This window comes from Lolium rigidum, chromosome 3 (assembly GCF_022539505.1).
Source record: "Lolium rigidum isolate FL_2022 chromosome 3, APGP_CSIRO_Lrig_0.1, whole genome shotgun sequence".
NCBI classification, from domain to species: domain Eukaryota; kingdom Viridiplantae; phylum Streptophyta; class Magnoliopsida; order Poales; family Poaceae; genus Lolium; species Lolium rigidum.
The window spans coordinates 149039499-149065585 of record NC_061510.1 but is presented as its reverse complement, the minus strand read 5'-3'; positions in this window follow the sequence as shown (position 1 = coordinate 149065585).

Here is a 26087-nt window from a genome sequence, read left to right as displayed (position 1 = left end):
ATGTGGCATGGAACATAAGAAATTATCGATACGTCGGAGACGTATCACTAGCTCGCTGGGCCGACGAGCCAGGAAAAGGAGCTTGGCTCAGGCTTTACCAAAACTCGGTCTGACTCGAGCTGGCTCGCGAGCCATGAGTTGTTAGTCACTGCCAGGTGGTCCCCACGATAGAGAATCACGATGATAAAGATGGAGCTTCGACGATCTCGACGCCGGTGACCAAGTGGTGATGAGGCACATGCTTTGCGGCGGCGTGTGAAAGAGAAGGAGAACGGGGGCATCGACAGCTGCCTGCGGGAAGAAAAGCAGGAGGAGAAAGGGGCGGTGGCGGTTGTTGATACGTTGCAAACGTATCTATAATTTTTTATGCTCCATGCTTGTTTACACCAATTTATATATGTTTTGCTTACACTTCGTTGCATTTTTATACATTTTCCGGCACTAACCTATTGACAAGATGCCACAGTGTCAGTTCCCTGTTTTTTGTTGTTTTGTATTTCTGAAAAGTTGTACAGGAAATATTCTCGGAATTAGAAGAAACAAAAGCCGAAGACCTTATTTTACCGTAACGAAGACGGAGTCTAGAGGAGAGACGGAGGGGCGCCACAGGGCGGCAACACCGACCCATGGCGCGGCCAGGGGGTGGCCCGCGCCAAGGGGTGGTGTGGTGTGGTGACCCGGCATACCACTGCATGGTGTAGTATGCAAGTCTGATATAACACCAATGAAACACCGTTTCACTCGTATTATATCGCTCAGAGTGGTACAACAGAAACATATGCGGGTCCAAGGCATGTCTATAGAATTACAACACGGACTCTTTACAAAAGATCCACACGAGCCTCCTACTTTACAATGAGGTAAAGCTGCAAATAAACTCCGGAAAGAACGACTCATAGTCTAATCCTAACACGAACTCTATTTGAAGAGTATTTAACTATCTATCGAGGCTATGAATAGATTCTAGCTAAATAGGAGCTAGGTTTAGGAAGCTAGTTCCCTTCTACTTCGCTTAATCTAGGTTTTCTCCATGGTGGATGTGGTATATGACTCTTCCAGCAGGTTTCGTTCCTTGAAGTAGTTGTTGACTCCTCGGTCTTCGAGTTGTCTCGGAGATCCTCCTTTATGGCCTCCATATCTAAGCGAGGGATTTAAGAGTGGGATGAGTACGAGCGTACTCAACAAGTTCATTATAGGAAAGAGGTGTTTAATGCACTAGCTACGGCATTAGACCGGAAAGTCTAATACCAATGCGGGTTTTCATAACCATTTCTTCAAAAGGTTGCTTTTATTCGGAAGAACTATGTCCGTCGGCCTTCACCGGTTTACTAGAACTTCATGGAGCTCCTTTCCGGCCGCGTTCGCGATTCCATATCCCGGAACGAGGGAGTGACGAGTCACGGTTCTTTACACTCTGCCGAGGTGTGTTGCTTTACCCATAAGAGATCTTAACCTTGGTGCCAACCGAGGCGACCCGTCCACACTTCCTTTGGTGTGAGGCCCGGTATAAGGTCTAGCCAATCATGTTCCTCCGCTACCTCGAACACCCACCCTTTGTTGCATACCCCGACCCCGGGTCCTCGTCGGTCCTCTTATACCGCGTTAAGGATGGACCCCGACCACGACAACGAGTTTGGGACTCGTTAACCAAACTCCTTCGCCGTAGCCGCAACCCATCATAGACCACTTACCGTGGGGAATTAGTATGGGATCCCCACCCCACCACTTGCCCAACCTGGGTCAAGTGTCTACGGTAAGCGCATCCGTTGATGTACGAGAGGTGGAAACACTTTTGACTACTCCGTCCCACTCCGGATCTTATGGTTAACACGGGTATTACGGCACAAGAATCACTGGACGACATTTGTTGTTTAATCCTAGATGGATATAAACCCGTGCAATGGAACCTCCACCATATCAACACAATCCATGGTTCCATTGCCCACCACATAGTCATATTCATAGTTATGAAAATAGTGGTTTTGCTTTTTATGCAATAGTGATAAACATATTACTTTGCAAGTAATTTGGTAGAAATACTCAAATGACATGAGCAAGCGATGAACTTGCCTTTCTTGGCTGCAAGATTATGCAGACAAGGTCTTCAGTGCGTAATAACTCCAAATTCTGAAATAGCATCATCGTCCGTGAAGGACGATGTTTAGAAGATTGGCAAGGATGCAATAATGCATAAGAATGAGATGCAATCGCTCTAAGCGTGACCTAACCCCGATGATTTAGGATCAGTGAGTTGTAATGATTGGTTTAGGGTGTGTTGCACTTTTATAGTGATTCACATACAAGGTTCTTATTCAGGTGTGATTTACTTGGTATTATAAACAGGTAGATAATAAAGCATAATATTCAATTGAGCGAGACAAAGAATGATGATTGGCATAATGTTAACAAGTAAAGAACAGATGGTCGAGTTTAGTACTATATGGCATGGTTAATGATTAATTATCATATACTTTAAAAGAATAACTTTTGAAGAACATGTTCTTTAATAAAGAACAAGTATGATAATTAAGTGGGTGGTTTTCTATGGTTGACTATGGCTGCATGTAGTTGCTCGGAATAGGTATTAGATGGATCCCAACAAAGTTGGATTCATCAACACCTAGGGCTTGTAGGGTTAAGATAAGCCTAGGCATCCTAAGCAATTTATTATACATGGTGGTTGTCAAGGTGGGTTTATCTTGCTAGTGATAGGCTGGCTAGGGTTTATAGGTCCTTATAAGCGAGGGTTGATGATGATTTCTTATCTTCTTCAAAAGAATAACTTTTGAAGAACATACTTCTTAATTAATAAGAAGTATTACAATTAAGGTTGAGGTTGTCTAGGATTTACTTGTTGGTTCGTTAAGTAAGGAATAATTGGCTTCTAAATAGGATGGTTCATAAGTATCTCACACTAGTAGGGTTTAGTGGAACAGGGTTATGTAAAGTAAAATAGTAGGTATGGTTGTTGTTAGTGTTCATCACAATGGTGTGATGCTAAATAGGAATGAATAAGGGCTGATGGCTTTGGTAAAAGGATCTAGGGTTTACACTTGGTTATCCCTACTTAATTATCTAGGTCTGTTGAAGATGAGCACATGGGATGCTAATTAGTAGTGATAGGGTTCCCATATCTTATGTGGATTTGAACTAGTATTTAGTTGCTAGATATGAATCTATGATTACAAATGAAGTAACATGATCACATGTTCTAACCTAGGGTTTAGGTTAGAAGCAAACTAGGATTCATATGAATTAATGGAGCTAGGTTTTGGTGCATAGTTGAATTAGGGTTTTAGGGTTACAAATGAAATGATGAGTTCCTATTTTTCTTCCATATGGAACTAGGGTTTCTTAATCACCATATAATTCTATTATTAATAACTTCAATTTAAACTTGAAGTTATTAATAATTTGGGAATAAAAATAATATTGAGTTTGGTATTTTATTATTTTAAATTAATTAATAATTAGGTAATTATTAATTAGGATATAAATCCTTCTAATAAGGATTTGCCAAATAAACAAATAAAGAAAATAAGCTTCAATGTTTTCTTTATTTTCCTTACTGGTTTTTTTTTATTTTAGAAAATTTACTAATTATTGAATTTTAATTGAATTTAGAATTAAAAAATAAGGCTTAAATAACAAGTATTAAATAATTAAATTTTTATTGAAAATAAAAATTTCATTTTATATTTTTATTGGATAGAGTTTTCTTTTTTAAGAATTTTAATATCTCATTTATATTTTTCTGACTTAAATTGGATTTTCTAAATTTATTTGAAGTTGCAGAACTTTTCTGGAATTAAATTTAAACGGAATAACTAAAGGTACCCGGTTAAACTACCCAGAGGGTCACTGACTGGTGGGCCTTAGGCCACGTCAGCTGCCACGTGGGCACGACACAGTCAGTGTTGACTGTGAGGTTGACCCCTACCGACGTTTAAACGCCGGCGGGTCTGTGCACGGCGGCGCCGCCAATTTTTGGCGCCCCAGGACGCGCGGCTGGCTTCAAACGAACCCCTGTGACGCGAGGAATCGAATGGTGGTGATGACTACTCGAGGGGGTCACCGGAGCATCGCCGGAGAGTAAGCCCGCGGCGGAGCAACTCCGGTGAGCTAGCTACGACGAGCTACAAGCTATGAGAATATGCAAATAATAGCTCTAAAGATGCGCATTTATACCCTGGTTGTGTTGGTGTGGTCGACGAAGCTCGGGGTAGTCGGGTTCGCCGGAATTCGTAGCTGCCAGTGTCGGTGAAGACGGTGGCGTCGGCGTCGATTTCTGGCACCTCAGCTCGATTCCTTCCGTGAGCTGAGCTTGTCGAGGGCGGCCGTCACGCTGGTGTGCTTAGATTGGCTCGTGGGGGCCTCGTTCGCCGGCGGTGAGGAAGACTGGCGGGGCCAGGTTTCGGCATGGATGGAATTGGAGAGGAAAGAGGAAGAAACAGAGCAATTTCGTCGTCCAGGGTACTTATAGGGTTCGGGAATGCGCCTCGTCACGAATTCGGAGCAAGGGGAGGTCGACAGCACGAAGGGGAGGTCGAGCACGGCGTCGTGCTGGCCGGCATGCGGGAGGAAGGGGATGAGGACGACCTCCTCAGATCTTTTGGACGAAGGGGTAAGTGGGCTGGACCAGGCCGTGGTTTGGGCCGTGCTGGTGGACTGCTGGTGGGCTGCCACGGCCAAATGAGGTCTGGTAAGGTTTTTTCCCCCTTTTCTCTTTCTGTTTTTATTTTCTGTTTTTTTTATATTTTTCAATTTGAATTCATATTTGAATCCAATACTGTTTGCAAATATTTCAATTATGTTGTTTTAATTAAGATTTAGTTTCCTGACTACTATTTCCCCGATTCTATTTGGACAATTCATTTGAGATGAGATTCTATTACATATTGTTGAATTTATTCAAAATAACAATTAATCATGAATTTTTAGATGTTCCCTTTAATTCTCCTTTTGCTATGCAATCAATTCTGTTTAGAATTATGGGGGTGGATACTTTCATCTCAAAGTTTTTCAGAGATTGTTATTATGTCTTGGTTTCCATTCGAGGAATTAATCACTTGCATATTATTTTATGTGAGCAACATTTTATTAGGGCTTTATGATTTTCTATTACAACCCCCTTGTAAAGTTAATGTTATTATTATCCTTGAAAGGATCTAGGGTAGGCATTGTTCCATCATGGTTGTGCTTGGTTACAAAAATAAATAGTTGATCACTACATATATGGTTTGAACCATATAATGTAGCACAGGGTTTTTCTTATGTTCAAGAGTTGAAGCATAAGATTTTAATTAGTGAGCAATTCTAGGGTTATAAGCATATTCACCTAATGGCACATGGTTTGGAATTTAATTGTGGCTTAGTTTATATTATGATCACCATAGTGATACATAAACTAGGGTTGAGGTTTGAATCTAGGTTATCGAGATGAAATGGCACCATATTGCATGTGCTAAGGTTAATCTCCCCTAACCATGGTATTATGGTTACTTGCTTCATATCTTATGTGATTCTTTAATCACTAAAGATTTGAGAATTGGTTTTATCTTCTACCAATTACTTCTATCATTATCTCCAATTTATCATTAAAGTAACTACATTGGTAATACTTATTTTTATAGTTAACTTTGGTCAAATGGATTGTTGGTTTCTCACCATATAAAGTATGGAGTTTTACTCTAAGGTTTTCCTAGGTTCTTTAATTTATGAAACATAGATATGGTAGGATTCTTCTTATGATCACCAAGTGATTCACAAGTTAAGGTTGGAACATAAGTTTAGGGTTGCTTATTAATTACCTCCCTATGATTTCATGTGGTGAAGGATATCTACTTATCCTTTTAGGGTTTATCCTCAATACCTCAAGAGCATGATCATGGATTAGGCATGATCATCTTGTTCTTAACATTTTTACCTCAAGTTCTAAGGGTTTATGATCATCACTCAATTTATAATGATCAAGGTTTGAATTCCTAGGGATCTCTCATTAAATGGGTTCTCACTTCCATGATCAAGCATTGTCTAGATCAATCAAGGTATAGCACTCTAATTAATCTTCTTGTATGGGTCTACTACGATTGTCTCTTTAGTTTATATCCCAGGAGAATGTCTGAGATATTATGTTAGGGTTCTACTTAATCGATGATGATATTATCATCTGGGTATATGGGTAGTTCTCTCCCTTAAACTCAAGTGTTGCCTCAACTAACTTGAGTGTAACACCATAATTGATCCCTCTTATATAAGAATGGATTATTCTAGGTTATGGTGTACTCCTAATACTCTAGTTCAAGTGTTGTCCTTTATTCTTAATTAGGTAAAGCTAGGATTAGTATGAATGGTCTCTCTCATGTGGGAAGGACTTCAACACTAACCTAAGTTTAGGCTCCATAGAGAATGATGTGATCATCAATATCTAGGTTTAACATAATTGGGTTCTCTCTCTAGGGATGGTCTGAAATAATATCCTAGGGTTTCTCTTGAAGATAATGTTTTGAATACTTGGATGTATATCCAAGGTTTAGTTCAAGGTTTGTTATTGCTTCTCTAATAACTATAGTAGAACTCTCACCTCTCTTGGTTTGATGTATAGTAATTTGAAATAGAGAAGAATTATATACTTCTTAAGTTGAATCTCCTTGTCTTGTTTCCAAGGTTAAAGTAGAATGGATATCATAGAGTCTATGATAAGAGCATAGATTAGTTTAAGACATGGAGAAGATAAGTGAAGAATGGTTTCTCCATTTTATTGTTACTTGGTTTGCAATTAAATTGGTGTTCATATGTTATGACAAGGATTACCTTATTATAATCTTTTATAAGATCAAGCATTTGATCATTGAGTAAAGTGTTGTTGTGTTGAGTGTTGGTTCCATTTGATCTAACCCTTAGATCAAATCATCTCTACCCAAAACAAGGTTTTAACAAAGTCACATTGAGGTTTATAGCGCTTGACTTGATGAGCTACTTCAGTTCCACCAAGGTCAAGTGAAACTTCGCTATCTTGTGACTGTTTTACTTTAAAGCGCGAAAATTCCCCAGATTTTCTATGCATGAATGCAATGCACACATCTGTTTCCTATTTATTTTTGTAACCCCATTACCTGGGATATTACAGTCTCTACCCCTTAAGCTAAACTTCGTCCTCGAAGTTTGAACTCTCTCACGTTTCCGAAGTGTGGTTCTGACTTATGCAGACTTAAACTTTTCTAGAACTCTGTGGTGATCTCACTTGATATAATTGAATATATCCCTTGTCCAGATTCTTCCTGGAATCCATTACTGTTTGACATCAAACAACTATTACTTCCTTTACTTCCATGATTTCCTCCAATATTATAAGCTTGTTTCCTTTCTCATTAAATATTCAATGATTGAGACTTCTTCTTGTTTTGACAGTCTTAATTGAGGACTAATTGGATAACATTCTCCTATTTGATAAAATAGGTCTTTGTTTTTTCCCTTACTACCAAAATTGCAGTAATGGTGCTTAATAAGGTACTAACCATGGAAATGGTTGTGATGGTTTATTTTCCTAAGAATGGATTAGACTCATTTAGTCCATCCAATCATGGTTTATAGTTGATACCTATAACTGTTTTGATTCATTTAGGTTCCATGAAAGGAATCTTTCATGTTGTCTCGATTTCAGTATGGTCAAATCCCTTCAGTCTTTGACCTCCTTGAGCTGTATTTGGTCTATGGTATTTTCTTCGTCCAACTTCTTTATGCTTGATTTACTTGAGCTTTCGTACTTCTGAGTAGATATTACTCATTTGCTCAAGCTATAGTCCACTTCTTACTTCCTCGAGGTATAAATCTCGGCTTCTGGTCTGACATCCTTCTGAAAGTAATGTTCAACAATCTTATGAAAATAAGATCGAACTTCCTCTCAGTTCAGACCTTCTTCTTCTATTATGCTCAAAGTATTGAGTTATTGTACATCCAACTCAATCTTTACTCTACCCCTTAGAGTTTTCTTATGGTCTTCAACTCCTTTTTTTCCAACTATTGGTCTTATGATTAGAATATTGGTATAGGTCTTGTTTATAAATTATATTCCTCTAAGGTTTTGCGAAGAAACTTTGTGGTGTATCCACTCAATTGTGGACATCCAATGTGAATCCTTTGACTAAATGTTTATAGATCTAGCTATTTGGCTGTCAAGATTTTTTATTTGTTCACAAACTTTTGTTACAACTAATTAAATCGTGGACTATTTGTAATACCAACTGATACCAGCTGGCTGTGGTTATTATACCAACTGTGGCTATTTGATATTTAAAAATGTACTCTATTATAGGTCTTGATCAACTGGACGAGACATCTTCTACTCTATCTCGCAGTATTTATACTATACCAATTGTGGTCTTCTGATATCAACTATGGTCTTCTTATATCTACTATAATTTCATATATCACCTTCCTTCATTCAGGGTTTATTTTGCAAGAAAACCACTAGCTGACACTATGAATATAGTATCCTAAGTGATTTCCCATGCATTCCCTCTTCTATGTTGACTATGGATCTGCTTCAGCTTCACCATAATCACTATATTTCTCACCTTCATGATTCCTATGTACTAAAATACTCCTCCGTTGAGGTAAGGCATGAGTTTTGGTTGGTACTTCCTTCTGAATATTGTGGTTGCTTCCCACAAATTTACTCCTTTCTTCTAGTGGAGCTTCATCTTGTCTTCAAATATACAGAATTCGTCACTTCCTCACATGAATACCATTACCCTCTAGATCTATAGCATTAAGTAAGAACTTGATATAGCAACATGCATTTGCATATCAAAGTCAAACTTCATGTATGGATCTAGTCAAACAATGAAAATCCAATAAAATCCAAGAAGATTCAGCTTTGTGCATATAATACACACCATCATAAGCCTGAATATACTAGTTGAGTAAGACATCTCTAAACATCGAGCTGAGATGTGTAGTATATAACACCACATACGATAGGTTTATATCGTGATACTTAGCACCGAATATATGGGATTCTACTATTTGTTTCAACCCTTACCTTAATTGCACATTTGCAATGAGATAAGCTTGAAACAAGTTGGTCTAGGATAGTTAAGGTTAACTTAATTTTCTTTGGAAGTACTACTTAACTTAGTATTACTCCATATATAAGTGCTATTGAGGACTATTTTGTATGATACCTCACATGATGTATTTTGGTTCTAACCTGGCTACTCTACACACATAGCTATTGGAATTTAGCTCCTATACTTTCAAGTGTTTCTACCATAAACCCATGGTCATGATGTGCTTGGCACACTTCCCATGGTTTTGGAACACAACTTTTGCACTATTGGTGAACACCTGACTTCTTATTGTACTTCTCCTAAATATTTATGATGTTCTATTCCATCACATAATGATTCTTAGGTGAATCATATATGATTATCTACTCTACCATGTAAGTAGACATATATTATTCCTATCACTCTTCCTTATTTCCCATGATTGACTCATCATGGTCTATACTACCTCATATGACTCATAGTTATCACTTACTATCAATTGTTTCATATGTCTAGATAATTTTACTTACTCATTACTTATCTTGGTCTACCTCTTCTATTAGGATATCTTAATTATCTTCATCACTTGATATCGTTCTTATTACGAGTACTGAATAGCTCTTATTTATTAATGACAGTGTTGGTACACATTTTCCAATAGGATATCTTCCTTATGGTTGTATCCTCTCTTTGGACTACTATGTATTGTATACCAACTGTGATCTACTCATAATTATTTTAGGGTCTTAAGAGTATGCTACATACTTGAGATTAGCTAGCTAACATTACTTAGGAAGGATAGGTAGGAAATGTTGACTCAAGTGTGTCAGGATTATTCTCAAGTGAATATCCATCTCAAGTCGTAAGAATATTTGGTTTAACTAGGACAACTTCCTATAGACACTGCCAATCCTATAGGTCTCCTTTAAAGGGTTTTAATCCTAGGTCAAAGCATTTGCTCTGATACCAACTGTGGTGACCCGGCATACCACTGCATGGTGTAGTATGCAAGTCTGATATAACACCAATGAAACACCGTTTCACTCGTATTATATCGCTCAGAGTGGTACAACGAAACATATGCGGGTCCAAGGCATGTCTATAGAATTACAACACAGACTCTTTACAAAAGATCCACACAGCCTCCTACTTTACAATGAGGTAAAACTGCAAATAAACTCCAGAAGAACGACTCGTAGTCTAATCCTAACACGAACTCTATTTGAAGAGTATTTAACTATCTACTGAGGCTATGAATAGATTCTAGCTAAATAGGAGCTAGGTTTAGGAAGCTAGTTCCCTTCTACTGCTTAATCTAGGTTTTCTCCATGGTGGATGTGGTATATGACTCTTCCGGCAGGTTTCTGTTCCTTGAAGTAGTTGTTGACTCCTCGGTCTTCGAGTTGTACTGGAGATCCTCCTTTATGGCCTCCATATCTAAGCGGGGATTTAAGAGTGGGATGAGTACGAGCGTACTCAACAAGTTCATTATAGGAAAGAGGTGTTTAATGCACTAGCTACGACATTAGACCGGAACGGGGCGGAGACAGGGGGGCGAGCGGGGGCTAGACCCCCAACGATCGGCCCCCTCAACGTTTCCGGGACATAGTATATGGGCCAATGTCCATACATAATAAGTGTTTAAGCCCTGGAACGCAATATTTAATCTGTATTTCTTTACGTATCAAGCCCAACAGGCAAAAAAAGAGCCCATCTACACATGCTATTATCGATCGTGGGGAGGCAGGAAGCTTAGATCGAACCCTTGACTCCCTCTCGTCCGTTCCTTCAGCCCTGGGATTCATCGATCTAGCTGAAAAAATGCTACTCTATGTCGTACCCTAAAAAAGCATCTTCTACGGCGGCGCCGCTCGCAGCCTCGGCTGCTCCAGCTCGCAAGATGTCGGTCGGGCACTAGAAAAGACCACACGGGCGATAGACGTTTCCAGAATCGTAGCCGCTCTTTTGATCCTGCATATGTCGCGGCCATGAAGCTGCGTGCTGCGTCCTCCGAGTCCGTCGTTCAAGCACTCAATTTATAGGTACATTGATCTACACATACTACCACCGGCTTTGTTTTGATGGATCACGGCCTAGTAGTTCACTTAATTAGTACAAACCCCGTAAGACAATGGATCTTAAGGGTAATATTTCACAAGCTATTCCCTTTGTTAAGTCAATATTACTACCTAACTCGTTAAATGTGCGCCACATGCGGTAAAAATACCTTTGACAATGTGATTTGCATGCGAGAAGATGTTTGGTTAAAAATTTGAGTTTATTCTATATCATAGTGAACACCAACATGGGGAGTTTTCATTCAATTAGCCTCCAAATCAGAGAAATAGACATTTCTCACATGGAACTACTCGAAAAAATCGAACAAAAACATTTACTATATGTCAAATGCTTTGCGAAAAAAATTATTGGCTTCAACCCGCCCCCCCTATGTCCGAATCCTGGCTCCGCCCCTGGACCAGAAAGTCTAATACCAATGCAGGTTTTCATAACCATTTCTTCAAAAGGTTGCTTTTATTCAGAAGAACTATGTCCGTCAGCCTTCACCGGTTTACTAGAACTTCATGGAGCTCCTTTCCAGCCGCGTTCGCAGTTCCATATCCGGAACGGGGAGTGACAGGTCACGGTTCTTTACACTCGCAGAGGTGTGTTGCTTTACCCATAAGAGATCTTAACCTTGGTGCCAACCGGGGGCGACCCGTCCACACTTCCTTTGGTGTGAGGCCCGGTATAAGGTCTAGCCAATCATGTTCCTCCGCTACCTCGAACACCCACCCTTTGTTGCATACCCCGACCCTGGGTCCTCGTCGGTCCTCTTATACCAGTTAAGGATGGACCCCGACCACGACAACAGTTTGGGACTCGTTAACCAAACTCCTTCGCCGGTAGCTGCAACCCATCATAGACCACTTGCCATGGGGAATTAGAATGGGATCCCCACCCCACCGCTTGCCCAACCTGGGTCAAGTGTCTACGGTAAGCGCATCCGTTGATGTACGAGAGGTGGAAACACTTTTGACTACTCCGTCCCACTCCGGATCTTATGGTTAACACGGGTATTACGGCACAAGAATCACTGGACGACATTTGTTGTTTAATCCTAGATGGATATAAACCCGTGCAATGGAACCTCCACCATATCAACACAATCCATGGTTCCATTGCCCACCACATAGTCATATTCATAGTTATGAAAATAGTGGTTTTGCTTTTTATGCAATAGTGATAAACATATTACTTTGCAAGTAATTTGGTAGAAATACTCAAATGACATGAGCAAGCGATGAACTTGCCTTTCTTGGGCTGCAAGATTATGCAGACAAGGTCTTCGGTGCGTAATAACTCCAAATTCTGAAATAGCATCATCGTCCAGTAAGGACGATGTTTAGAAGATTGGCAAGGATGCAATAATGCATAAGAATGAGATGCAATCGCTCTAAGCGTGACCTAACCCCGATGATTTAGGATCGAGTGAGTTGTAATGATTGGTTTAGGGTGTGTTGCACTTTTATAGTGATTCACATACAAGGTTCTTATTCGAGTGTGATTTACTTGGTATTATAAACAGGTAGATAATAAAGCATAATATTCAATTGAGCAGACAAAGAATGATGATTGGCATAATGTTAACAAGTAAAGAACAGTGGTCAGTTTAGTACTATATGGCATGGTTAATGATTAATTATCATATACTTTAAAAGAATAACTTTTGAAGAACATGTTCTTTAATAAAGAACAAGTATGATAATTAAGTGGGTGGTTTTCTATGGTTGACTATGGCTGCATGTAGTTGCTGGAATAGGTATTAGATGGATCCCAACAAAGTTGGATTCATCAACACCTAGGGCTTGTAGGGTTAAGATAAGCCTAGGCATCCTAAGCAATTTATTATACATGGTGGTTGTCAAGGTGGGTTTATCTTGCTAGTGATAGGCTGGCTAGGGTTTATAGGTCCTTATAAGCAGTGGTTGATGATGATTTCTTATCTTCTTCAAAAGAATAACTTTTGAAGAACATACTTCTTAATTAATAAGAAGTATTACAATTAAGGTTGAGGTTGTCTAGGATTTACTGTTGGTTCTGTTAAGTAAGGAATAATTGGCTTCTAAATAGGATGGTTCATAAGTATCTCACACTAGTAGGGTTTAGTGGAACAGGGTTATGTAAAGTAAAATAGTAGGTATGGTTGTTGTTAGTGTTCATCACAATGGTGTGATGCTAAATAGGAATGAATAAGGCTGATGGCTTTGGTAAAAGGATCTAGGGTTTACACTTGGTTATCCCTACTTAATTATCTAGGTCTGTTGAAGATGAGCACATGGGATGCTAATTAGTAGTGATAGGGTTCCCATATCTTATGTGGATTTGAACTAGTATTTAGTTGCTAGATATGAATCTATGATTACAAATGAAGTAACATGATCACATGTTCTAACCTAGGGTTTAGGTTAGAAGCAAACTAGGATTCATATGAATTAATGGAGCTAGGTTTTGGTGCATAGTTGAATTAGGGTTTTAGGGTTACAAATGAAATGATGAGTTCCTATTTTTCTTCCATATGGAACTAGGGTTTCTTAATCACCATATAATTCTATTATTAATAACTTCAATTTAAACTTGAAGTTATTAATAATTTGGGAATAAAAATAATATTGAGTTTGGTATTTTATTATTTTAAATTAATTAATAATTAGGATATAAATCCTTCTAATAAGGATTTGCCAAATAAACAAATAAAGAAAATAAGCTTCAATGTTTTCTTTATTTTCCTTACTGTTTTTTTTATTTTAGAAAATTTACTAATTATTGAATTTTAATTGAATTTAGAATTAAAAAATAAGGCTTAAATAACAAGTATTAAATAATTAAATTTTTATTGAAAATAAAAATTTCATTTTATATTTTTATTGGATAGAGTTTTCTTTTTTAAGAATTTTAATATCTCATTTATATTTTTCTGACTTAAATTGGATTTTCTAAATTTATTTGAAGTTGCGGAACTTTTACGGAATTAAATTTAAACGGAATAACTAAAGGTACCCGGTTAAACTACCTGCAGAGGTCACTCGACTAGTGGGCCTTAGGCCACGTCAGCTGCCACGTGGGCACGACTACGATCGGTGTTGAGCGTGAGGTTGACCCCTACCGACGTTTAAACGCCGGCGGGTACGTGCACGGCGGCGCGCCAATTTTTGGCGCCCGGGACGCGCGCGGCTTCAAACGAACCCCTGTGACGCGAGGAATCGAATGGTGGTGATGACTACTCGAGGGTCACGGGAGCATCGCCGGAGAGTAAGCCGCGGCGGAGCAACTCCGGTGAGCTAGCTACGACGAGCTACAAGCTATGAGAATATGCAAATAACAGCTCTAAAGATGCGCATTTATACCCTGGTTGTGTTGGTGTGGTCGACGAAGCTCGGGGTAGTCGGGTTCGCCGGAATTCATAGCTGCCGGTGTCGGTGAAGACGGTGGCGTCGGCGTCGATTTACGGCACCTCGGCTCGATTCCTTCCGTGAGTCGCGAGCTTGTCGAGCGGCCGTCACGTCGGTGTGCTTAGATTGGCTCGTGGGGGCCTCGTTCGCCGGCGGTGAGGGAAGACTGGCGGGGCCGGGTTTCGGCATGGATGGAATTGGAGAGGAAAGAGGAAGAAACAGAGCAATTTCGTCGTCCGGGGTACTTATAGGGTTCGGGAATGCGCCTCGTCACGAATTCGGAGCAAGGGAGGTCGACCGGCACGAAGGGGAGGTCGAGCACGGCGTCGTGCGGCCGGCATGCGGGAGGAAGGGGATGAGGACGACCTCCTCGGATCTTTTGGACGAAGGGGTAAGTGGGGCTGGACCAGGCCGTGGTTTGGGCCGTGGCTGGTGGACTTCTTGGTGGGGCTGCCACGGCCAAATGAGGTCTGGTAAGGTTTTTCCCCCTTTTCTCTTTTTATTTTTATTTCTTTTTTTATATTTTTCAATTTGAATTCATATTTGAATCCAATACTGTTTGCAAATATTTCAATTATGTTGTTTTAATTAAGATTTAGTTTCCTGACTACTATTTCCCCAATTCTATTTGGACAATTCATTTGAGATGAGATTCTATTACATATTGTTGAATTTATTCAAAATAACAATTAATCATGAATTTTTAGATGTTCCCTTTAATTCTCCTTTTGCTATGCAATCAATTCATGTTTAGAATTATGGGGGTGGATACTTTCATCTCAAAGTTTTTCAGAGATTGTTATTATGTCTTGGTTTCCATTCGAGGAATTAATCACTTGCATATTATTTTATGTGAGCAACATTTTATTAGGGCTTTATGATTTTCTATTACAACCCCCTTGTAAAGTTAATGTTATTATTATCCTTGAAAGGATCTAGGGTAGGCATTGTTCCATCATGGTTGTGCTTGGTTACAAAAATAAATAGTTGATCACTACATATATGGTTTGAACCATATAATGTAGCACAGGGTTTTTCTTATGTTCAAGAGTTGAAGCATAAGATTTTAATTAGTGAGCAATTCTAGGGTTATAAGCATATTCACCTAATGGCACATGGTTTGGAATTTAATTGTGGCTTAGTTTATATTATGATCACCATAGTGATACATAAACTAGGGTTGAGGTTTGAATCTAGGTTATCGAGATGAAATGGCACCATATTGCATGTGCTAAGGTTAATCTCCCCTAACCATGGTATTATGGTTACTTGCTTCATATCTTATGTGATTCTTTAATCACTAAAGATTTGAGAATTGGTTTTATCTTCTACAATTACTTCTATCATTATCTCCAATTTATCATTAAAGTAACTACATTGGTAATACTTATTTTTATAGTTAACTTTGGTCAAATGGATTGTTGGTTTCTCACCATATAAAGTATGGAGTTTTACTCTAAGGTTTTCCTAGGTTCTTTAATTTATGAAACATAGATATGGTAGGATTCTTCTTATGATCACCAAGTGATTCACAAGTTAAGGTTGGAACATAAGTTTAGGGTTGCTTATTAATTACCTCCCTATGATTTCATGTGGTGAAGGATATCTACTTATCCTTTTAGGGTTTATCCTCAATACCTCAAGAGCATGATCATGGATTAGGCATGATCATCTTGTTCTTAACATTTTTACCTCAAGTTCTAAGGGTTTATGATCATCACTCAATTTATAATGATCAAGGTTTGAATTCCTAGGGATCTCTCATTAAATGGGTTCTCACTTCCATGATCAAGCATTGTCTAGATCAATCAAGGTATAGCACTCTAATTAATCTTCTTGTATGGGTCTACTACGATTGTCTCTTTAGTTTATATCCCAGGAGAATGTCTGAGATATTATGTTAGGGTTCTACTTAATCGATGATGATATTATCATGCGGGTATATGGGTAGTTCTCTCCCTTAAACTCAAGTGTTGCCTCAACTAACTTGAGTGTAACACCATAATTGATCCCTCTTATATAAGAATGGATTATTCTAGGTTATGGTGTACTCCTAATACTCTAGTTCAAGTGTTGTCCTTTATTCTTAATTAGGTAAAGCTAGGATTAGTATGAATGGTCTCTCTCATGTGGGAAGGACTTCAACACTAACCTAAGTTTAGGCTCCATAGAGAATGATGTGATCATCAATATCTAGGTTTAACATAATTGGGTTCTCTCTCTAGGGATGGTCTGAAATAATATCCTAGGGTTTCTCTTGAAGATAATGTTTTGAATACTTGGATGTATATCCAAGGTTTAGATTCAAGGTTTGTTATTGCTTCTCTAATAACTATAGTAGAACTCTCACCTCTCTTGGTTTGATGTATAGTAATTTGAAATAGAGAAGAATTATATACTTCTTAAGTTGAATCTCCTTGTCTTGTTTCCAAGGTTAAAGTAGAATGGATATCATAGAGTCTATGATAAGAGCATAGATTAGTTTAAGACATGGAGAAGATAAGTGAAGAATGGTTTCTCCATTTTATTGTTACTTGGTTTGCAATTAAATTGGTGTTCATATGTTATGACAAGGATTACCTTATTATAATCTTTTATAAGATCAAGCATTTGATCATTGAGTAAAGTGTTGTTGTGTTGAGTGTTGGTTCCATTTGATCTAACCCTTAGATCAAATCATCTCTACCCAAAACAAGGTTTTAACAAAGTCACATTGAGGTTTATAGCGCTTGACTTGATGAGCTACTTCAGTTCCACCAAGGTCAAGTGAAACTTCGGTTCTTTGGTCATTTTACTTTAATAGCGAAAATTCCCAGATTTTCTATGCATGAATGCAATGCACACATCTGTTTCCTATTTATTTTTGTAACCCCATTACAGGATATTACGGTCTCTACCCCTTAAGCTAAACTTCGTCCTCGAAGTTTGAACTCTCTCACGTTTCCGAAGTGTGGTTCAGACTTATGCGGACTTAAACTTTTCTAGAACTCTTGTGGTGATCTCATCGGATATAATTGAATATATCCCTTGTCCAGATTCTTCCTGGAATCCATTCTTGTTTGACATCAAACAACTATTACTTCCTTTACTTCCATGATTTCCTCCAATATTATAAGCTTGTTTCCTTTCTCATTAAATATTCAATGATTGAGACTTCTTCTTGTTTTGACGATCTTAATTGAGGACTAATTGGATAACATTCTCCTATTTGATAAAATAGGTCTTTGTTTTTCCCTTACTACCAAAATTGCAGTAATGGTGCTTAATAAGGTACTAACCATGGAAATGGTTGTGATGGTTTATTTTCCTAAGAATGGATTAGACTCATTTAGTCCATCCAATCATGGTTTATAGTTGATACCTATAACTGTTTTGATTCATTTAGGTTCCATGAAAGGAATCTTTCATGTTGTCTCTGATTCTGGTATGGTCAAATCCCTTGATCTTTGACCTCCTTGAGCTGTATTTGGTCTATGGTATTTTCTTCGTCCAACTTCTTTATGCTTGATTTACTTGAGCTTTCGTACTACGAGTAGATATTACTCATTTGCTCAAGCTATAGTCCACTTCTTACTTCCTCGAGGTATAAATCTCGAATTCAAGTTCGACATCCTTCGAAAGTAATGTTCAACAATCTTATGAAAATAAGATCGAACTTCCTCTCGGTTCGAGACCTTCTTCTTCTATTATGCTCAAAGTATTGAGTTATTGTACATCCAACTCAATCTTTACTCTACCCCTTAGAGTTTTCTTATGGTCTTCAACTCCTTTTTTTCCAACTATTGGTCTTATGATTAGAATATTGGTATAGGTCTTGTTTATAAATTATATTCCTCTAAGGTTTTGCGAAGAAACTTTGTGGTGTATCCACTCAATTGTGGACATCCAATGTGAATCCTTTGACTAAATGTTTATAGATCTAGCTATTTGGCTGTCAAGATTTTTTATTTGTTCACAAACTTTTGTTACAACTAATTAAATCGTGGACTATTTGTAATACTAGCGATACCGGTGCTTGTGGTTATTATACCAGCTTGTGGCTATTTGATATTTAAAAATGTACTCTATTATAGGTCTTGATCAACTGGACGAGACATCTTCTACTCTATCTCGCAGTATTTATACTATACCAATTGTGGTCTTCTGATATCAACTATGGTCTTCTTATATCTACTATAATTTCATATATCACCTTCCTTCATTCAGGGTTTATTTTGCAAGAAAACCACTAGCTGACACTATGAATATAGTATCCTAAGTGATTTCCCATGCATTCCCTCTTCTATGTTGACTATGGATCTGCTTGACTTCACCATAATCACTATATTTCTCACCTTCATGCTTCCTATGTACTAAAATACTCCTCCGTTGAGGTAAGGCATGAGTTTTGGTTGGTACTTCCTTCTGAATATTGTGGTTGCTTCCCACAAATTTACTCCTTTCTTCTAGTGGAGCTTCATCTTGTCTTCAAATATACAGAATTCGTCACTTCCTCACATGAATACCATTACCCTCTAGATCTATAGCATTAAGTAAGAACTTGATATAGCAACATGCATTTGCATATCAAAGTCAAACTTCATGTATGGATCTAGTCAAACAATGAAAATCCAATAAAATCCAAGAAGATTCAGCTTTGTGCATATAATACACACCATCATAAGCCTGAATATACTAGTTGAGTAAGACATCTCTAAACATCAGGCTGAGATGTGTAGTATATAACACCACATACGATAGGTTTATATCGTGATACTTAGCACGAATATATGGGATTCTACTATTTGTTTCAACCCTTACCTTAATTGCACATTTGCAATGAGATAAGCTTGAAACAAGTTGGTCTAGGATAGTTAAGGTTAACTTAATTTTCTTTGGAAGTACTACTTAACTTAGTATTACTCCATATATAAGTGCTATTGAGGACTATTTTGTATGATACACTCACATGATGTATTTTGGTTCTAACCTGGCTACTCTACACACATAGCTATTGGAATTTAGCTCCTATACTTTCAAGTGTTTCTACCATAAACCCATGGTCATGATGTGCTTGGCACACTTCCCATGGTTTTGGAACACAACTTTGCACTATTGGTGAACACCGACTTCTTATTGTACTTCTCCTAAATATTTATGATGTTCTATTCCATCACATAATGATTCTTAGGTGAATCATATATGATTATCTACTCTACCATGTAGGTAGACATATATTATTCCTATCACTCTTCCTTATTTCCCATGATTGACTCATCATGGTCTATACTACCTCATATGACTCATAGTTATCACTTACTATCAATTGTTTCATATGTCTAGATAATTTTACTTACTCATTACTTATCTTGGTCTACCTCTTCTATTAGGATATCTTAATTATCTTCATCACTTGATATCGTTCTTATTACAGGTCTGAATAGCTCTTATTTATTAATGACAGGTGTTGGTACACATTTTCCAATAGGATATCTTCCTTATGGTTGTATCCTCTCTTTGGACTACTATGTATTGTATACCAACTGTGATCTACTCATAATTATTTTAGGGTCTTAAGAGTATGCTACATACTTGAGATTAGCTAGCTAACATTACTTAGGAAAGGATAGGTAGGAAATGTTGACTCAAGTGTGTCAGGATTATTCTCAAGTGAATATCCATCTCAAGTCGTAAGAATATTTGGTTTAACTAGGACAACTTCCTATAGACACTGCCAATCCTATAGGTCTCCTTTAAAGGGTTTTAATCCTAGGTCAAAGCATTTGCTCTGATACCAACTGTGGTGACCCGGCATACCACTGCATGGTGTAGTATGCAAGTCTGATATAACACCAATGAAGCACTGGTTTCACTCGTATATATCGCTCAGAGTGGTACAACAGAAACATATGCGGGTCCAAGGCATGTCTATAGAATTACAACACAGACTCTTTACAAAAGATCCACACAGCCTCCTACTTTACAATGAGGTAAAACCGCAAATAAACTCCGGAAAGAACGACTCGTAGTCTAATCCTAACACGAACTCTATTTGAAGAGTATTTAACTATCTACCGAGGCTATGAATAGATTCTAGCTAAATAGGAGCTAGGTTTAGGAAGCTAGTTCCCTTCTATCGCTTAATCTAGGTTTTCTCCATGGTGGATGTGGTATATGACTCTTCCGGCGAGGTTTCTGTTCCTTGAAGTAGTTGTTGACTCCTCGGTCTTCGAGTTGTACTGGAGATCCTCCTTTATGGCCTCCATATCTAAGCAGGGGATTTAAGAGTGGGATGAGTACGAGCGTACTCAACAAGTTCATTATAGGAAAGAGGTGTTTAATGCACTAGCTACAGCATTAGACCAGAAAGTCTAATACCAATGCAGGTTTTCATAACCATTTCTTCAAAAGGTTGCTTTTATTCGAAGAACTATGTCCGTCAGCCTTCACCGGTTTACTAGAACTTCATGGAGCTCCTTTCCGGCCGCGTTCGCAGATTCCATATCCCGAACGGGAGTGACGAGTCACGGTTCTTTACACTCTGCAGAGGTGTGTTGCTTTACCCATAAGAGATCTTAACCTTGGTGCCAACCGAGGCGACCCGTCCACACTTCCTTTGGTGTGAGGCCCGGTATAAGGTCTAGCCAATCATGTTCCTCCGCTACCTCGAACACCCACCCTTTGTTGCATACCCCGGCCCCGGGTCCTCGTCGGTCCTCTTATACCGCGTTAAGGATGGACCCCGACCACGACAACGGTTTGGGACTCGTTAACCAAACTCCTTCGCGGTAGCTGCAACCCATCATAGAACCACTTACCATGGGGAATTAGAATGGGATCCCCACCCCACCGCTTGCCCAACCTGGGTCTAGTGTCTACGTGTAGCGCATCCGTTGATGTACGAGAGGTGGAAACACTTTTGACTACTCCAGTCCCACTCCGGATCTTATGGTTAACACGGGTATTACGGCACAAGAATCACTGGACGACATTTGTTGTTTAATCCTAGATGGATATAAACCCGTGCAATGGAACCTCCACCATATCAACACAATCCATGGTTCCATTGCCCACCACATAGTCATATTCATAGTTATGAAAATAGTGGTTTTGCTTTTTATGCAATAGTGATAAACATATTACTTTGCAAGTAATTTGGTAGAAATACTCAAATGACATGAGCAAGCGATGAACTTGCCTTTCTTGGCTGCAAGATTATGCAGACAAGGTCTTCGGTGCGTAATAACTCCAAATTCTGAAATAGCATCATCGTCCGGTAAGGACGATGTTTAGAAGATTGGCAAGGATGCAATAATGCATAAGAATGAGATGCAATCGCTCTAAGCGTGACCTAACCCCGATGATTTAGGATCAGTGAGTTGTAATGATTGGTTTAGGGTGTGTTGCACTTTTAGAGTGATTTACATTCAAGGTTCTTATTCAGATGTGATTTATTTGGTATTATAAACAGGTAGATAATAAAGCATAATATTCAATTGAGCAGACAAAGAATGATGATTGGCATAATGTTAACAAGTAAAGAACAGTGGTCAGTTTAGTACTATATGGCATGGTTAATGATTAATTATCATATACTTTAAAAGAATAACTTTTGAAGAACATGTTCTTTAATAAAGAACAAGTATGATAATTAAGTGGGTGGTTTTCTATGGTTGACTATGGCTGCATGTAGTTGCTGGAATAGGTATTAGATGGATCCCAACAAAGTTGGATTCATCAACACCTAGGGCTTGTAGGGTTAAGATAAGCCTAGGCATCCTAAGCAATTTATTATACATGGTGGTTGTCAAGGTGGGTTTATCTTGCTAGTGATAGGTCGGCTAGGGTTTATAGGTCCTTATAAGCAGGGTTGATGATGATTTCTTATCTTCTTCAAAAGAATAACTTTTGAAGAACATACTTCTTAATTTATAAGAAGTATTACAATTAAGGTTGAGGTTGTCTAGGATTTACTGTTGGTTCTGTTAAGTAAGGAATAATTGGCTTCTAAATAGGATGGTTCATAAGTATCTCACACTAGTAGGGTTTAGTGGAACAGGGGTTATGTAAAGTAAAATAGTAGGTATGGTTGTTGTTAGTGTTCATCACAATGGTGTGATGCTAAATAGGAATGAATAAGGCTGATGGCTTTGGTAAAAGGATCTAGGGTTTACACTTGGTTATCCCTACTTAATTATCTAGGTCACATGTGAAGATAAGCACATGGGATGCTAATTAGTAGTGATAGGGTTCCCATATCTTATGTGGATTTGAACTAGTATTTAGTTGCTAGATATGAATCTATGATTACAAATGAAGTAACATGATCACATGTTCTAACCTAGGGTTTAGGTTAGAAGCAAACTAGGATTCATATGAATTAATGGAGCTAGGTTTTGGTGCATAGTTGAATTAGGGTTTTAGGGTTACAAATGAAATGATGAGTTCCTATTTTTCTTCCATATGGAACTAGGGTTTCTTAATCACCATATAATTCTATTATTAATAACTTCAATTTAAAGTTGAAGTTATTAATAATTTGGGAATAAAAATAATATTGAGTTTGGTATTTTATTATTTTAAATTAATTAATAATTAGGATATAAATCCTTCTAATAAGGATTTGCCAAATAAACAAATAAAGAAAATAAGCTTCAATGTTTTCTTTATTTTCCTTACTGTTTTTTTTTTATTTTAGAAAATTTACTAATTATTGAATTTTAATTGAATTTAGAATTAAAAAATAAGGCTTAAATAACAAGTATTAAATAATTAAATTTTTTATTGAAAATAAAAATTTCATTTTATATTTTTATTGGATAGAGTTTTCTTTTTTAAGAATTTTAATATCTCATTTATATTTTTCTGACTTAAATTGGATTTTCTAAATTTATTTGAAGTTGCAGAACTTTTCTGGAATTAAATTTAAACGGAATAACTAAAGGTACCCGGTTAAACTACCCAGAGGGTCACCGACTCGGTGGGCCTTAGGCCACGTCGGTTGCCACGTGGGCACGACACGGTCGGTGTTGAGCTGTGAGGTTGACCCCTACCGACGTTTAAACGCCGGCGAGTCCGTGTGCGGTGGCGCCGCCGATTTCTGGGCGCCCCTGGACGCGTGGCTAGCTTCTAACGAACCCCTGTGACGCGCTGAATCGAATGGTGGTGATGACTACTCGAGGGGGTCACCGGAGCATCGCCGGAGAGTAAGCCCGCGGCGGAGCAACTCCGGTGAGCTAGCTACGACGAGCTACAAGCTATGAGAATATGCAAATAATAGCTCTAAAGATGCGCATTTATACCCTGGTTGTGTTGGTGTGGTCGACGAAGCTCGGGGTAGTCGGGTTCGCCGGAATTCGTAGCTGCCGGTGTCGGTGAAGACGGTGGCGTCGGCGTCGATTTCGGCACCTCGGCTCGATTCCTTCCGTGAGCTGAGCTTGTCGAGGGCGGCCGTCACGCTGGTGTGCTTAGATTGGCTCGTGGGGGCCTCGTTCGCCGGCGGTGAGGAAGGCGGCGGGGCCGGGTTTCGGCATGGATGGAATTGGAGAGGAAGAGGAAGAAACAGAGCAATTTCGTCGTCCAGGGTACTTATAGGGTTCGGGAATGCGCCTCGTCACGAATTCGGAGCAAGGGGAGGTCGACAGCACGAAGGGGAGGTCGAGCACGGCGTCGTGCTGGCCGGCATGCGGGAGGAAGGGGATGAGGATGACCTCCTCAGATCTTTTGCTCGAAGGGGTAAGTGGGCTGGACCAGGCCGTGGTTTGGGCCGTGCTGGTGGACTGCTGGTGGGCTGCCACGGCCAAATGAGGTCTGGTAAGGTTTTTTCCCCCTTTTCTCTTTCTGTTTTTATTTTCTGTTTTTTTATATTTTTCAATTTGAATTCATATTTGAACCCAATACTGTTTGCAAATATTTCAATTATGTTGTTTTAATTAAGATTTAGTTTCCTGACTACTATTTCCCCAATTCTATTTGGACAATTCATTTGAGATGAGATTCTATTACATATTGTTGAATTTATTCAAAATAACAATTAATCATGAATTTTTAGATGTTCCCTTTAATTCTCCTTTTGCTATGCAATCAATTCTGTTTAGAATTATGGGGGTGGATACTTTCATCTCAAAGTTTTTCAGAGATTGTTATTATGTCTTGGTTTCCATTCGAGGAATTAATCACTTGCATATTATTTTATGTGAGCAACATTTTATTAGGGCTTTATGATTTTCTATTACAACCCCCTTGTAAAGTTAATGTTATTATTATCCTTGAAAGGATCTAGGGTAGGCATTGTTCCATCATGGTTGTGCTTGGTTACAAAAATAAATAGTTGATCACTACATATATGGTTTGAACCATATAATGTAGCACAGGGTTTTTCTTATGTTCAAGAGTTGAAGCATAAGATTTTAATTAGTGAGCAATTCTAGGGTTATAAGCATATTCACCTAATGGCACATGGTTTGGAATTTAATTGTGGCTTAGTTTATATTATGATCACCATAGTGATACATAAACTAGGGTTGAGGTTTGAATCTAGGTTATCGAGATGAAATGGCACCATATTGCATGTGCTAAGGTTAATCTCCCCTAACCATGGTATTATGGTTACTTGCTTCATATCTTATGTGATTCTTTAATCACTAAAGATTTGAGAATTGGTTTTATCTTCTACCAATTACTTCTATCATTATCTCCAATTTATCATTAAAGTAACTACATTGGTAATACTTATTTTTATAGTTAACTTTGGTCAAATGGATTGTTGGTTTCTCACCATATAAAGTATGGAGTTTTACTCTAAGGTTTTCCTAGGTTCTTTAATTTATGAAACATAGATATGGTAGGATTCTTCTTATGATCACCAAGTGATTCACAAGTTAAGGTTGGAACATAAGTTTAGGGTTGCTTATTAATTACCTCCCTATGATTTCATGTGGTGAAGGATATCTACTTATCCTTTTAGGGTTTATCCTCAATACCTCAAGAGCATGATCATGGATTAGGCATGATCATCTTGTTCTTAACATTTTTACCTCAAGTTCTAAGGGTTTATGATCATCACTCAATTTATAATGATCAAGGTTTGAATTCCTAGGGATCTCTCATTAAATGGGTTCTCACTTCCATGATCAAGCATTGTCTAGATCAATCAAGGTATAGCACTCTAATTAATCTTCTTGTATGGGTCTACTACGATTGTCTCTTTAGTTTATATCCCAGGAGAATGTCGAGATATTATGTTAGGGTTCTACTTAATCGATGATGATATTATCATGCGGGTATATGGGTAGTTCTCTCCCTTAAACTCAAGTGTTGCCTCAACTAACTTGAGTGTAACACCATAATTGATCCCTCTTATATAAGAATGGATTATTCTAGGTTATGGTGTACTCCTAATACTCTAGTTCAAGTGTTGTCCTTTATTCTTAATTAGGTAAAGCTAGGATTAGTATGAATGGTCTCTCTCATGTGGGAAGGACTTCAACACTAACCTAAGTTTAGGCTCCATAGAGAATGATGTGATCATCAATATCTAGGTTTAACATAATTGGGTTCTCTCTCTAGGGATGGTCTGAAATAATATCCTAGGGTTTCTCTTGAAGAT